This window comes from Bos javanicus, chromosome 11 (assembly GCF_032452875.1).
Source record: "Bos javanicus breed banteng chromosome 11, ARS-OSU_banteng_1.0, whole genome shotgun sequence".
Classification (NCBI taxonomy): domain Eukaryota; kingdom Metazoa; phylum Chordata; class Mammalia; order Artiodactyla; family Bovidae; genus Bos; species Bos javanicus.
Window position 1 is genome coordinate 26,524,526 of NC_083878.1, and position 13,042 is coordinate 26,537,567.

General features: G+C 38.5%; 2 protein-coding genes and 1 pseudogene across 8 annotated transcripts in view; 2 read left to right on the top strand and 1 right to left on the bottom strand.

Annotated features, from left to right (window-relative positions):
- PLEKHH2 (pleckstrin homology, MyTH4 and FERM domain containing H2) overlaps positions 1 to 13,042 on the top strand; it is a 524,875-nt gene that overhangs the window by 505,132 nt on the left and 6,701 nt on the right. The gene's annotated exons all lie outside the window — the stretch shown is intronic.
- The window catches only part of PPM1B (protein phosphatase, Mg2+/Mn2+ dependent 1B), a 94,361-nt gene that overhangs the window by 38,645 nt on the left and 42,674 nt on the right, over positions 1 to 13,042 (top strand). The window lies entirely within an intron of this gene.
- On the bottom strand, positions 250 to 1,417 carry LOC133256477 (small nuclear ribonucleoprotein E-like; annotated as a pseudogene).

A 13,042-nucleotide genomic window follows, 5' to 3' on the forward strand; every position in this document is an offset into this window, starting at 1 on the left:
TCATCTATAAAGTGAGGACAGTAATAATATCCATCTTAAAAGTGTGTTGCAAAGATTAAGTGACTTGATTGATGTAGGTGTAGATAATACAGGCTCCAGCACCTACTCATATAAAGAATCTATATAAATGTTAGCTTTTATTATCTTAAAGGTCTTTGCAAGGGTAATATTGAGTCTACATAACGATAGCCATATGCTGGCTTTTTTTTTAAATAAAAACAGTCCCACAGCATTTATTGTAATCTAGTAATAACATAAGGGTGAGCAGAACAATATGAATACATGTTTTAGAACTACATCTCTAACAAAGGACACCTAAAAAAACCAACGGTATTGCCAAATAGTTTCTCACTTCATCTGTCACTTCTAGTTGGAGACACTTTGGAGCAGAGTAATGTTATCTCCTTTTAGCGTGATCCGACCCAGTTGTTTTCTTGACTTTGTTTTAGAATGAATCTCTGCTGCGTCATCTAATACGAGGTTCATATACTCATCAAAACCAATGATACAGCCCTCTGTCTGCATATTCACTTGCTCATAAAGGCGCACCCGAATCCGTGATCTATTTTGCAAGTATCTGAAGATGAGATTGATGGGCGCAGCATCACCTTCTGCACCTTCTGGCCCCGTTCGCCGTGCTGGACGCTCACAAGCACCACAGTGCTCCACAGGCTCCCCTGTGCTGACTGATTATACTAATAGCTATATAAGATACAGTTTTTCTCTTTAATTGAAGCTTTATATTTTTTGCCTTTCCCCAGGGACATCTGTAATTTTTTGTTTACTGCCATTGTGAAAATATGATAAAGATTATTTTGTGTTTTCCTGTAGCTCTGTGTTGCTAGCTAAAATCTGCTTAGGACTGCGTTTGTATCAAATCTCTTTCAGAGTATGCTATACTAGAATATCTTACACTGAAGAAATGTCTTGCAAGAGGTACCAGAAATGCTGGGGTTTTGCTAACATGCCTCATAATACTGCTTTTATATTCCTTTTTGGGAAGTATCTATTAATCCTATTTCTGTAAAATTATAAAATGCACCATGAGAATTTTTTCACCTTGTTTCTTACAGAAGTACAGTTCATTTAACTAGAATTTGATATTTTGATTTATAGCATAGTAAGTAATACTAAATATTTAGTCTTGTTCTAAATTCTTTCGAGAAAGGAACTTTTCTGTTAGTGGTATATACATCTCTTTATGAATTTATGATGTGTTTTGCCCTAGATTGGTGCTTTTAGAGATTATTAATTACATCCCAATTTTTTTAAAATCTTGCATCAAGTGTAGAATCCATGCTTTTTATTTATTCTTTTTAATAGTAGGATTTACCAGTGGGTTTACTACTTCAAAGAAGTGCCAGTGTATTGAAACAAGCAGGATGTGTCTGCTGGGTGTTAATGGTTCTCTCACCATGTCACTATGAGTGATTGTTTCTTTGTTTGCAGAGAGGAAAACCTTTGGGTATCACTATATTGATATTTCTAGTCAAAATTTATTTACATTTTTATAGATTATAGCTTTGATTACTAAAGGATTCGTTATAAAGGGATTTTCATAGTTGAAATAACATTCATGAAATGGTATTAAATTTAAGTATTTAATGTTCATTACATTTACATGATTTAAAACAGAAAAGATACAGCATGGTATATAATGGAGATTCTCTCTTTAATTCCTGTCTACCAGCCTGTTGATTTCTCTTCCCCACAGGTATCAGTTCTCTGTATGCTTCCAGGAAATGAATATAAACATTTATGCAGGAATATATACATCTGTGCACTTGCCCACATGTGTATATATTCTTTTTTAAAAGTTGTAGGGTATTATGGTTTATATTTTATCTTTAAGTGTATATCATAATTCATCCCTATTAAATAAAATTTGCTGTTGTTCAGTTGCTCAGAAAATATTTTTTAGGCACTGTAAGTTTCTTGGTTCTTTTAAAGTCTAGATTGATATGTATACGCAAATATGTAGTTTTCTAGAGTTTCTGTTACATAAGGATTTCATAGATCTTTTCAATAAAATATGGCACATGGTTCTGATGTTGTTATTCAGTCACTCAGTCATGTCCAGCTCTTTGCGACCCCATGGACTGCAGCATGCCAAGCTTCCCTGTCCTTCACCATCTTCTGCAGCTTGCTCAAACTCATGTCCATTGAGTCGGTGATGCCATCCAACCATCTCGTCCTCTGTTGTCCCCTTCTCCTGCCTTCAGTCTTTCCCAGCATCAGTCTTTTCTAATGAGTCGGCTCTTTGCATCAAGTGGCCAAAGTATTGGAGCTTCAGAGTATTAGAACTGATAATAAAATTATCAGTTGCCAAATGAGTGATACTAAAATTGTTTTTTCTATTTTACCATTGCCACTCATATGTCTGTCCGTCTACCTACCATCCAGTTAACTATTCATCTGTCCATCCACCATCTACCATTTGTACATTTAGGAGTAAACCTGTAGGTAGAATTTTAGAATGTGGTTGAAGAGTATGTGCAACTGTAATTTTTGGTAGACTTTATTAAATTGCCTTCCGGTGAGGTTGTACCACTCTCTTGATACCAGCAATGTATGTTCCTGCATCATGTCGTCAAGAGAATGATTATCAAACCTTTGACCTTTGCCAGTCTGACACGTGAAAAATTATCTTAGTGTAGTCTTAATTTTCATTTCTTTTATGAATGTGAAGTTGTACATAGTTTAAGATCCATTTCTGGGGGGTTTTTTGGTCCATTTATCTATCATGGTGTTCATCTTCTTACTGATTTATGGGACCCTTTTAATATTAGGGAAACTAGTTCATGATATGTAATATAATTTTTTACTTCTTATCCATGTAGTGTGCTATTGTTTTACTTTGTTTCTTTAATATATTTTCTTTTCTTTTTTAGTTAAAATAACTAGTTTATCTACAATCAAATAGTTCTAAAAGCTCCTCTCGGAGAAGATTCCCCGGAACCAACCGTTTTGAACTCTTGTAGCTGATTCCTTTGGAATTTATCTTCAAATTTCTAAACAACTGTGCTTCTTGATTTTTCTTTCTCCTTTTTTTTTTTTAGTTTTAGGAATTATCTGTCCCATTACAGAAGAAGAGATTTAACCACTGTACTACCCCAAACACATATATTCCCTACACACCCTTCTCCCTTCACCTCCTGTTCTTCCTCATCTCTTCCAGATAGGATTACTTATTTCCAGGACAATTTCTTGTTTTCCTTGGAGTTCTTAAATTTCGTTTGGTGTGCTAATCATTAATTTAACCCCCAGCTTTCCCCCAGTTGAGACCGACACCATTCTAATTCTTGGGGTTTTGTATGAAAACTTTTTTCTCACTGAAAGCACAAAGGCTCTACCTATCAATTTTGCATAATGTGCCTTTGTAAGTCTTCTATTTTCATCCATCGTGCTTGGCACAGAGTAGACCCCTTCAGTCTTGAAAATCATGCCATTCAGTTTGGAAATTTTCTTAGATTATTTTAAAAAATTATTTCCTCTCTTCAATTTTCTGTTTTCTCTTACTCCTGTTTTTGACTCCTAAACCTCCTGGACTGATCGTGTACTGTTTTACCATGTCTGCCTTGTGCTGTAATTTCTGGGAGTTTCCTTCAACATTTATCTTTGCAACTTTCTCTTTTATGATTATGTTTTTACTTTACAGGAGCTCTTTGTTCCTCTGAATGTTCTGTTTTTCCTTTTAATAACATCTTGTTATTTCATGGATTCAAAAATCTTATCTTTCTGAAAGGAGTTTGCTCACTTGTTTCCTTCCTCTCGTCTTTCCTTAAATTTTCTTTCCCTAACCTCATCCCTTTTTCTTCCAAGCTGCCCTTTTCTGCTTGTTTTGCTTGCAAATCCCCTACCCCCCACCCCCACCCCCACCCCCAGCCACCCTTCTATTAGGGGACTTCTGTGTTTGGCCGTGGGCTTTCTGCTTATATTTTAAAGTGGGCATTGAATAGCTGATTGGAAGCTCTGTGCTTGTCCATGGAACTTATTGGCTGTGGGCTTCACTCCAGGGTAATCTGACTGACCTGTTTGTGTGAGTAACCTCCAATATTAGCACCTTTTGGTCTTCCTTTAGGGCTGGTGATATTATAAAGAGTAGAAAAACTCTTCTCATCTTTTTAAGAGAGTATAAATTTGATTGCCATCACTTTGAAAATCAGGTGTCTGGAAAAGATTTTCAGTTCAGTCACTCAGTTGTGTATTATGTCAAAACTTTCACTTAATTTTATGTTTTTTAAATCTCACTTCCAACCTTTATCTCTCTGCCTGGTTTTCTTCAATACCAAAAGTCTTGTTTACTTTCTTCAGAAATATTATTATTTAATACAAGTGAAGTGAAGTGAAAGTCTCCCAGTCGTGTCTGGACTCTTTGCGACCCTATGAACTATACAGTCCATGGAATTCTCCAGGACAGAATACTGGAGTGGGTAGCCTTTCCCTTCTCCAGGGGATCTTCCCAACCCAGGAATCAAACCCAGGTCTCCCGCTTTGTAGGCGGATTCTTTACCAGCTGAGCCACAAGGGAAGCCTTTAATATAAGGCCTATCATAAAAAATATGTAGTTAATTGTCTTGTGTGAGAGACGCTGCTTCCAGGAGTTCAGAAGGATGATAAGTGATTTGGAGAGTTTTATAAAATGTCATTTAAGGGGATATGCTTGACTTGAAGGTTGTTTCTTTTCTAAGTTGGAGTAGACAATATGGTGGCTGTTACTTTGGGAACCTTGGGGAACAGGCCCACAAAACTTGTAACTTTCATTCAGAAATCAAGAAATCTGGTCAAAATTCTTAAATTTTTTTTCTTCTTTCTTTTCATGAATCATTTGCTGTGCATGAGATATGAACTTGGCTGGTGGTACTGTTCTTTTATGAACTATACTTTGATCTTACTGTGTCATATTTAATCTTTTAGCTGTTAGTAGCTGGTAATTCACTTACTAATCAGACTTCAAAAGCAGAGTTTCAGAGCAGGAAGAGATGCTCAATATTATTGTATATAACTTTTTTCCTAAGAAAACAGATAAGTGGAAGAGCCAGAAATCAAACCCAATGTTCAGGCATTCTTTTTCTTGTTTCCTATAGTTCATTGTCTTGATATGTTTATTGCATGTGTATGTATCTTGAGTACTAGTTCAGTTCAGTTCAGTCACTCAGTTGTGTCTGACTCTTTGCGACCCCATGGACTGCAGCACGCCAGGCCTCCCTGTCCATCACCAACTCTGAGTTTACTCAAACTCATGCCCATTGAGTCTGTGATGCCATCCAACTATCTCATCCTCTGTTGTCCCCTTCTCCTCCCGCCTTCAACCTTTCCCAGCACCAGGGTCTTTTCCAGTGAGTTAGTTCTTCGCAGCAGGTGGCCAAAGTATTGGAATTTCAGCTTCGACATCAGTCCTTCCAATGAATATTCAGGACTGATTTCCTTTAGTAAAAGTTCGTATGCTTTTATTTTTTAGCAGAAAATATTTCATTTTTCAGGCACAGTAAGTTTCTTGGTTCTTTTAAAGTCTAGATTGATGTGTATACTCAGATGTGTAGTTTTCTAGAATTTCTGTTGCATGAGGATTTCATAGATCATTTCAATAAAATGTGGCACTTGGTTCTAATGTTGTCGTTCAGTCACTCAGTCATGTCCAGCTTTTTGAGACCCCATGGACAGCAGCATGCCAGGCTTCCATGTCCTTCACCATCTCCTGAAGCTTGCTCAAACCTATGTCCATTGAGTCGGAGTCAGTAATGCTATCCAACCATCTCGTTCTGTGTCATCCCCTTCTCCTCCTGCCTACAATCTTTCTGAGCATCAGAGTCTTTTCAAATGAGTCGGTTCTTCGCATCATGTGGCCAAAATATTGGAACTTCAGTTTCGGCATCAGTCCTTCCAGTGAATATTCAGGACTGATTTCCTGTAGGATTGATTGGTTTTATCTCCTTGCAGTCCACAGGACTCTCAATAGCCTTCTCTAACACCACAGTTTGAAAGCATCAATTCCTCGGCGCTCAGCCTTCTTTCTGGTCCAACTCTCACATCCATACACGACTACTGGAAAAGCTATAGCTTTGACTAGACGGACCTTTGCTGGCAAAGTAATGGCTTTTTAATACTTTGTCTAGGTCCTAATAATCTCTAACAGATATTTTTGTAATTCATATGAGAAACTTCATGGCCAAGCCTTTCAGATGATCCTATTAAATGAACCTTAATAATTAAAATGACTATGAGTATGTGTGAGTAAACTGTTACTTCTTAAAAAAAAAAAAAAAGTCTATGCAGGTAGTGGCCAGTGTTCTCATTTGCAGTTCTTTTTCTTAAACCAAAATTCCTTTCCCCTTTGGGAGACTGTCCGTTTTTATTATTGCCCCTCAATAATAACTTAAGGGAGACAGAGATCATTCAGCTTATCTTTAACGCCCTCTATAGAACATGAACTTGAGACTTTTTGCCCTTAATTTGACATGAGATAATTGAGGTAAAACAGTCAGCAAAAACAAGACCAGCTGACTGTGGCTCAGATCATGAATTCCTTATTGCCAAATTTAGACTTAAGTTGAAGTAAGTGGGGAAAACCACTAGACCATTCAGTATGACCTAAATCAAATCCCTTATGATTATATAGTGGAAGTGAGAAATAGATTTAAGGCACTAGATCTGATAGATAGAGTGCCTGATGAACTATGAGCAGAGGTTGGTGACATTGTATAGGAGATAGGGATCAAGACCATCCCCAAGAAAAAGAAATGCAAAAAGGCAAAATGGCTGTCTGAGGAGGCCTTACAAATAGCTGTGAAAAGAAGAGAAGCAAAAAGCAAAGGAGAAAAGGAATGATATACCCATTTGAATGCACAGTTCCAAAGAATAGCAAGGAGAGATAAGAAAGCCTTCCTCAGTAATCATTGCAAAGAAATAGAGGAAAACAAGAGAATGGGAAAGACTAGAGATCGCTTCAAGAAAATTAGAGATACCAAGGGAACATTTCATGCAAAGATGGGCTCTATAAAGGACAGAAATGGTATGGACCTAACAGAACCAGAAGATATTAAGAAGAGGTGGCAAGAATACACAGAACTGTACAGAAGATCTTCACGACCCAGGTAATCACGATGGGGTGATCACTCACCTAGAGCCAGACATCACTGCGAAGAAAGCTAGTGAAGTTGATGGAATTGCAGTTGAGCTATTTCAAATCCTGAAAGAGGATGCTGTGAAAGTGCTGCACCCAATATGCCAGCAAATTTGGAAAACTCAGCAGTGGCCACAGGACTGGAAAAGGTCAGTTTTCATTCCAATCCCAAAGAAAGGCAATGCCAAAGAATGCTCAAACTACCGCACAATCGCACTCATCTCACATGCTACTTAAAGTAATGCTCAAAATTCTCCAAGCCAGGCTTCAGCAGTATGTGAACCGCGAACTTCCAGATGTTCAAGCTGGTTTTAGAAAAGGCAGAGGAACCAGAGGTCAAATTGCACTGGATGATCGAAAAAGCAAGAGAGTTCCAGAAAAACATCTATTTCTGCTTTATTGACTATGCCAAAGCCTTTGACTATGTGGATCACAATAAACTGTGGAAAATTCTGAAAGAGATGGGAATACCAGACCACCTGACCTGCCTCTTGAGAAACTTATATGCAGGTCAAGAAGCAACAGTTAGAGCTGAACATGGAACAACAGACTGGTTCCAAATAGGACAAGGAGTACGTCAAGGCTGTATATTGTCACCCTGCTTATTTAACGTCTATGCAGAGTGCATCATGAGAAATGCTGGGCTGGAAAAAGCACAAGCTGCACTTCAGATATGCAGATGACACCAACTTCATGGCAGAAAGTGAAGAAGAACTAAAGAGCCTCTTGATGAAAGTGAAAGAGGAGAGTGAAGAAGTTGGCTTAAAGCTCAACATTCAGAAAACTAAGATCATGGCATCCAGTCCCATCACTTAGTGGCAAATAGATGGGGGAACAGTGGAAACCATGGCTGACTTTATTTTTCTGGGCTCCAAAATCACTGCAGATGGTGATTGCAGCCATGAAATTAAAAGACACTTGGGCTTCCCTTGTGGCTCAGCTGGTAAAAGAATCTGCCTGCAATGCGGGAGACCTCCTGTGTTCCATCCCTGGGTTGGGAAGATCCCCTGGAGAAGGGAAAGGCTACCCACTCCAGTATTCTGGCCTAGAGAATTCCATGGACTGTACAGTCCATGGGGTCGCAAAGAGTCGGACACGACTGAGTGACTTTCGCTTTACTCCTTGGAAGGAAAGTTATGATCAACGTGCTGCTGCTGCTGCTAAGTCACTTCAGTCGTGTCCGACTCTGTGCGACCCCAGAGACGGCAGCCCACCAGGCTCCCCCATCCCTGGGATTCTCCAGGCAAGAACACTTGAGTGGGTTGCCATTTCCTTCTCCAGTGCATGAAAGTGAAAAGTGAAAGTGAAGTCGCTCAGTCGTGTCCAACCCTCAGCAACCCTGTGGACTGCAACCTTCCAGGCTCCTCTGTCCATGGGATTTTCCAGGCAACCTAGACAGCATATTAAAAAGCAGAAACATTACTTTGTCAATAAAAGTCTGTCTAGTCAAGGCTATGGTTTTTCCAGTAGTCATGTATGGATGTGAGAGTGGGCCTATAAAGAAAGCTGAGCACCAAAGCATTGATACTTTTGAACTGTGGTGCTGGAGAAGACTCTTGAGAGTCCCTTGGACTGCAAGGAGATCCAACCAGTCCATCCTAAAGGAGATCAGTCCTGGGTGTTCATTGGAAGGACTGATATTGAAGCTGAAACTCCAATACTTTACTTTGGCCACCTCATGCAAAGAGCTGACTCATTTGAAAAGACCCTGATACTGGGAAAGATTGAGGGCAGAAGGAGAAAGGGAGGACAGAGAATGAGATGGTTGGATGGCATCAGCGTTGGGATGGACGTGAGTTTGAGTAGGCTCCAGGAGTTGGTGATGCACGGGGAGGCCTGGTGTGCTACAGTCTGTGGGGTTGCAAAGAGTTGGACGCGACTGAGCAACTGAACTGAATTGAGGTAAGAACTTGCAAACTTTATTAAAGGTTGAGGAAATCTGAAGGGAAACAAGCATAGAGCACCGTGTGTGTGTGTGTGTGTGTGTAGGGAAACAAGCATAGAGCACCGTGTGTGTGTGTGTGTGTGTGTGTGTGTGTGTGTGTGTGTGTGTAGGGAAACAAGCATAGAGCACCGTGTGTGTGTGTGTGTGTGTGTGTGTAGGGAAACAAGCATAGAGCACCGTGTGTGTGTGTGTGTGTGTGTGTGTGAGTTGCTCATTTGTGTCCGACTCTTGTGACCCCATGGACTGTAGCATTACAGGCTCCTCTGTTCATGGAGTTCTCCAGGCAAGAAAACTGGAGTGAGTTTCCATGCCTTCCTCAAGGGGATCTTCCCAACCCAGGAATCAAACCCAGGTTTCCCGCATTGCAGGCGGATTCTTTACTGTCTGAGCCAGGGAAGCCGAAGGGCTATTGATTATGCAAAATAGATTGTGCTAAGTGCTCAGTGTATGGTAAGGAACTTAGTATTAATAAAGTTTAGTAGAGCACCACGGGGAAAGGATTTCTGGAAAAGAGGACTGAAATCTGAGTTTTCAGGAAGGATGGGAGGTAATGAAGGAGGGCACAGTTTTAAAAATAATTCATTGTCTAAATTAAGGTAGACTAAATAGTCCTGCTTTTGAATTTACACTATATTAGAATCAGTACACATGTTCAGTTTAATAGTTTTTTCTTCATTTTTATATTACTAAGGTACTTTTTATTTGAAAAAATGAAGCTATATGCTTTGATGACCTATTATTGTTGCTTATTGTGCTGTCACTTGTTTATAAATACGTAATCTGGTCAGACTTGATTATAAACTGAGGGCAGCTCCAATGTAAGTAGGTCCCTCTTACTTTATTGATGAGAACAAGTCAGCCTCAGTCTACCAGGAAAGGCAAGGGAGCTGGAGTACTAAATTCAAAATAATTTTTAAAACATAATGCTTCAGACAGTTTTTCTTGTTCTTTGTCAGTTTATCATCAAAATAGGTTAGTAGCCAAGTGCCTTATATTTACTGTTCTTAGGAGTAGTAGAGAATTTTATACAGGGAACCTTACATGGTTTATAAGTGGAAATTAACCTTTTTTCTTCTGTAGCAACTATGAATTCATTTCTTTAGATGAAGTTATATTCCCTAGATATGTTTAGGGCGAAAGGGAGAAAAGGACCTCTATTATATGGATCAGTTGACTTAAGGAATAGAGATGACTTTGAGTGAGCTAAAGGGGTGTTTCGAAAACAGGAATCTAATACTCAGTTTTGAAAGTGTTTTATCTGGTCATGAGTAGTATTAGTATCTTCTTAGTATGTACCTTTACCTGCATTTGACCTTATTTTGAACTTTATAGTAGTAATATTTTAGTTTGAATATTTAAACAGCCCATTAGGTTTCTTTCAACTGAATTTTGGCTTGTTATATATAAAGATTGCCCACCCTCTACCCTCAGCCCTTTCAGTGTTGATTTGTAAGCAGACTCAGAGGTATCAGAGTTTTTTAATGTGGAGGCTTATTCTAGAAAATAATGTCAGCTCTAGATCTGCTTGTCTAAATTTTAGGCCTCTAGGATTTTTGTCCAGATTTTTTGTTCTCAGTGGAAAGCATTTTCAGTCTGGTTTGCTGTTTGCCTAGGCAAGAAGGACAAGGCCATCCTTGAATTCCCATATCTGTGATTCTAAGTAGGCAATAGATATCTCAGTAGGAAATAATGTTGTTATTAGGATTTTTGTGCTTCTACTTTACTCTGTGAAATACTTGTGTACACACACATGCACATCAATTCTGCTCTTACTCTTTGGTTTTGTATATGCTGGCTAATTCCTTCTCCCACTTCTACCTTTTACTTCTCATCTTAGGCTTCTTCCTTTGCAAAAATTTTAAGTACATGTAACTTTTGATGCTTCTTCTTGACATACCTATACTCATCCCCTTAGACTCCCTGTATCACCACGTGCCTTCATAACAGTGCACTGGCCTTTATCTTCCACCAGACTATACTTTCCTGTAGGGAAGAGGTCATCATATTCCTACTACCCAGAACAGTGCCTAGCTTGTAGTAGGCACTTAGGAAATGCTTGAATGAGTGACTATTGGGTTGGCCAGAAAGTTTGCTTGACTTAGTTTCTGTATCCAGTACTACTGTTAAAGTACTTTTAAAGTATTCAATACATTATGAATATGTATTATTTATTGCTGCATTTGATGCATTGACTGTGAATGAAAAATTTTAAAATCAGTCCAGAATTAAAAGCTATATAATATATATATAAACACATGTGAAACCTTTTAAGTGATTTTTAAAATGTGGTTAAAGTGATTTAAGGGCTTCCCTGGTGGCTCAGAGGTTAAAGCGTCTGCCTGCAATGTGGTAGACCTGGGTTCGATCCCTGGGTCGGGAAGATCCCCTGGAGAAGGAAGTGGCAACCCACTCCAGTATTCTTGCCTGGAGAATCCCATGGATGGAGCAGCCTGGTCGGCTACAGTCCATGGGGTTGCAAAGAGTCGGACACGACCGAGCGACTTCACTTCACTTTTAAAGTGATTTAAGGAAATTACTTAAATAAAAAAGATAGCCAGTAGTTCCATCTTCTGTGTATGAGAAGTCTTTAAAAAACTATTTCTCAGGTGCTTACTTTATAGTACAGTTACTCTGTACCATTGGTTAAGCAAGTAAATAATAACATTATGCTGCTTTGGGTTCAGTAGTGTATTTTTCCTCAAAGAAGACAATGGAAAAAGACAGATGTGCAGAGAGCATTGTTTATTCAGTCTTCAGACGATGCTTGCTATACATATATTCTTAGTCTTGTAAAAACTTAGGCTTGCAGAGTGGTATAGATCAAGTGATCTCTATAAGGACTATACAGGACCATCCATCAGTATTAATTTTTAAAGATTGAACCTCGATTGTCTTTCACCCTGAGAAAGGCAAATTACCTTTAATATAGTGATAATACAGTGATTGACATTGGCTTCCCTATGCTGTTATTATTTCACATGGGCTGGTGAGGGAACCTAAGGAATGGTAAAATTTTTACTTCCTCGGTTGTATTCGTTGTTGTACCACGTTGAGGTTTACATGTGATTACATTGATATCATGGATCTAGTTTTAGCTAAACTGTCTTCCAAAAATAAGCAAGTGATTGTAAAAGATTCCTATCAAGAAATTAGATTGATTGTGATTATGATAAAGCACAAGCAAGCACACAACATAAAAAATGTTAGAACTCTTAATCCCAATATGGGCTTTTAATATGGGGTAAAAAATATAATATCATCCCATCTCAAATATCAGTCTCTCAAAATTTGAGATTGTCCAAGATTATTTGAAACAAGTGACTGTTTACTGTTGAAACTGTAGCTTGTGTAAGTGTACATACAGTGTGCTTGATAGGTGGCTAAGTGATAGCATAAAATCAGCAAATTAGCAAGACGTTTTAAAAAATGTGCATTGAGGATAAAAACTAAGCTTTATGAAGTTTTCCCCCAGAAGTGTTTGATCGAGCCATACAACTTTGAATACGGTCCTACAGAATTTCTCTAAATTTAATTGTAGATGTTTACAAGGCCCTTTGAGGTTTCTTGTTCAGTAGGAAAAGATAGAAAGCGTGCCACTGGGGAAACACTAGGTTTTCAGGCCTTGGTCAAAATGACTGAAATAATGCATAGAATATATGGCCAAAAATTAAAATACATTCCTTTGTCATCAGATGTCTTTGAAACATGTAGTAAACAGTGCCAAGTTGATGAAAACAGTATGAGACCAATTATATGTGGGAGCTCTACTTTAAGATTGACTAAAATAAAACATTTTCCCTTACTCTTTGCTGAGTTTTGTCTTTTGGTGGGGAGTGAAGAGTTATAGCAAAGAGATGCTGGACAAAAGTATATTCTCAACAGTAAATATTTCTTTCATAAAAATTAGCCTTTTATGGAAGAAAAATCATAGGCATTTAAGGTGAAAATGGTTCACTGCATCCTTCCTAGGAAAA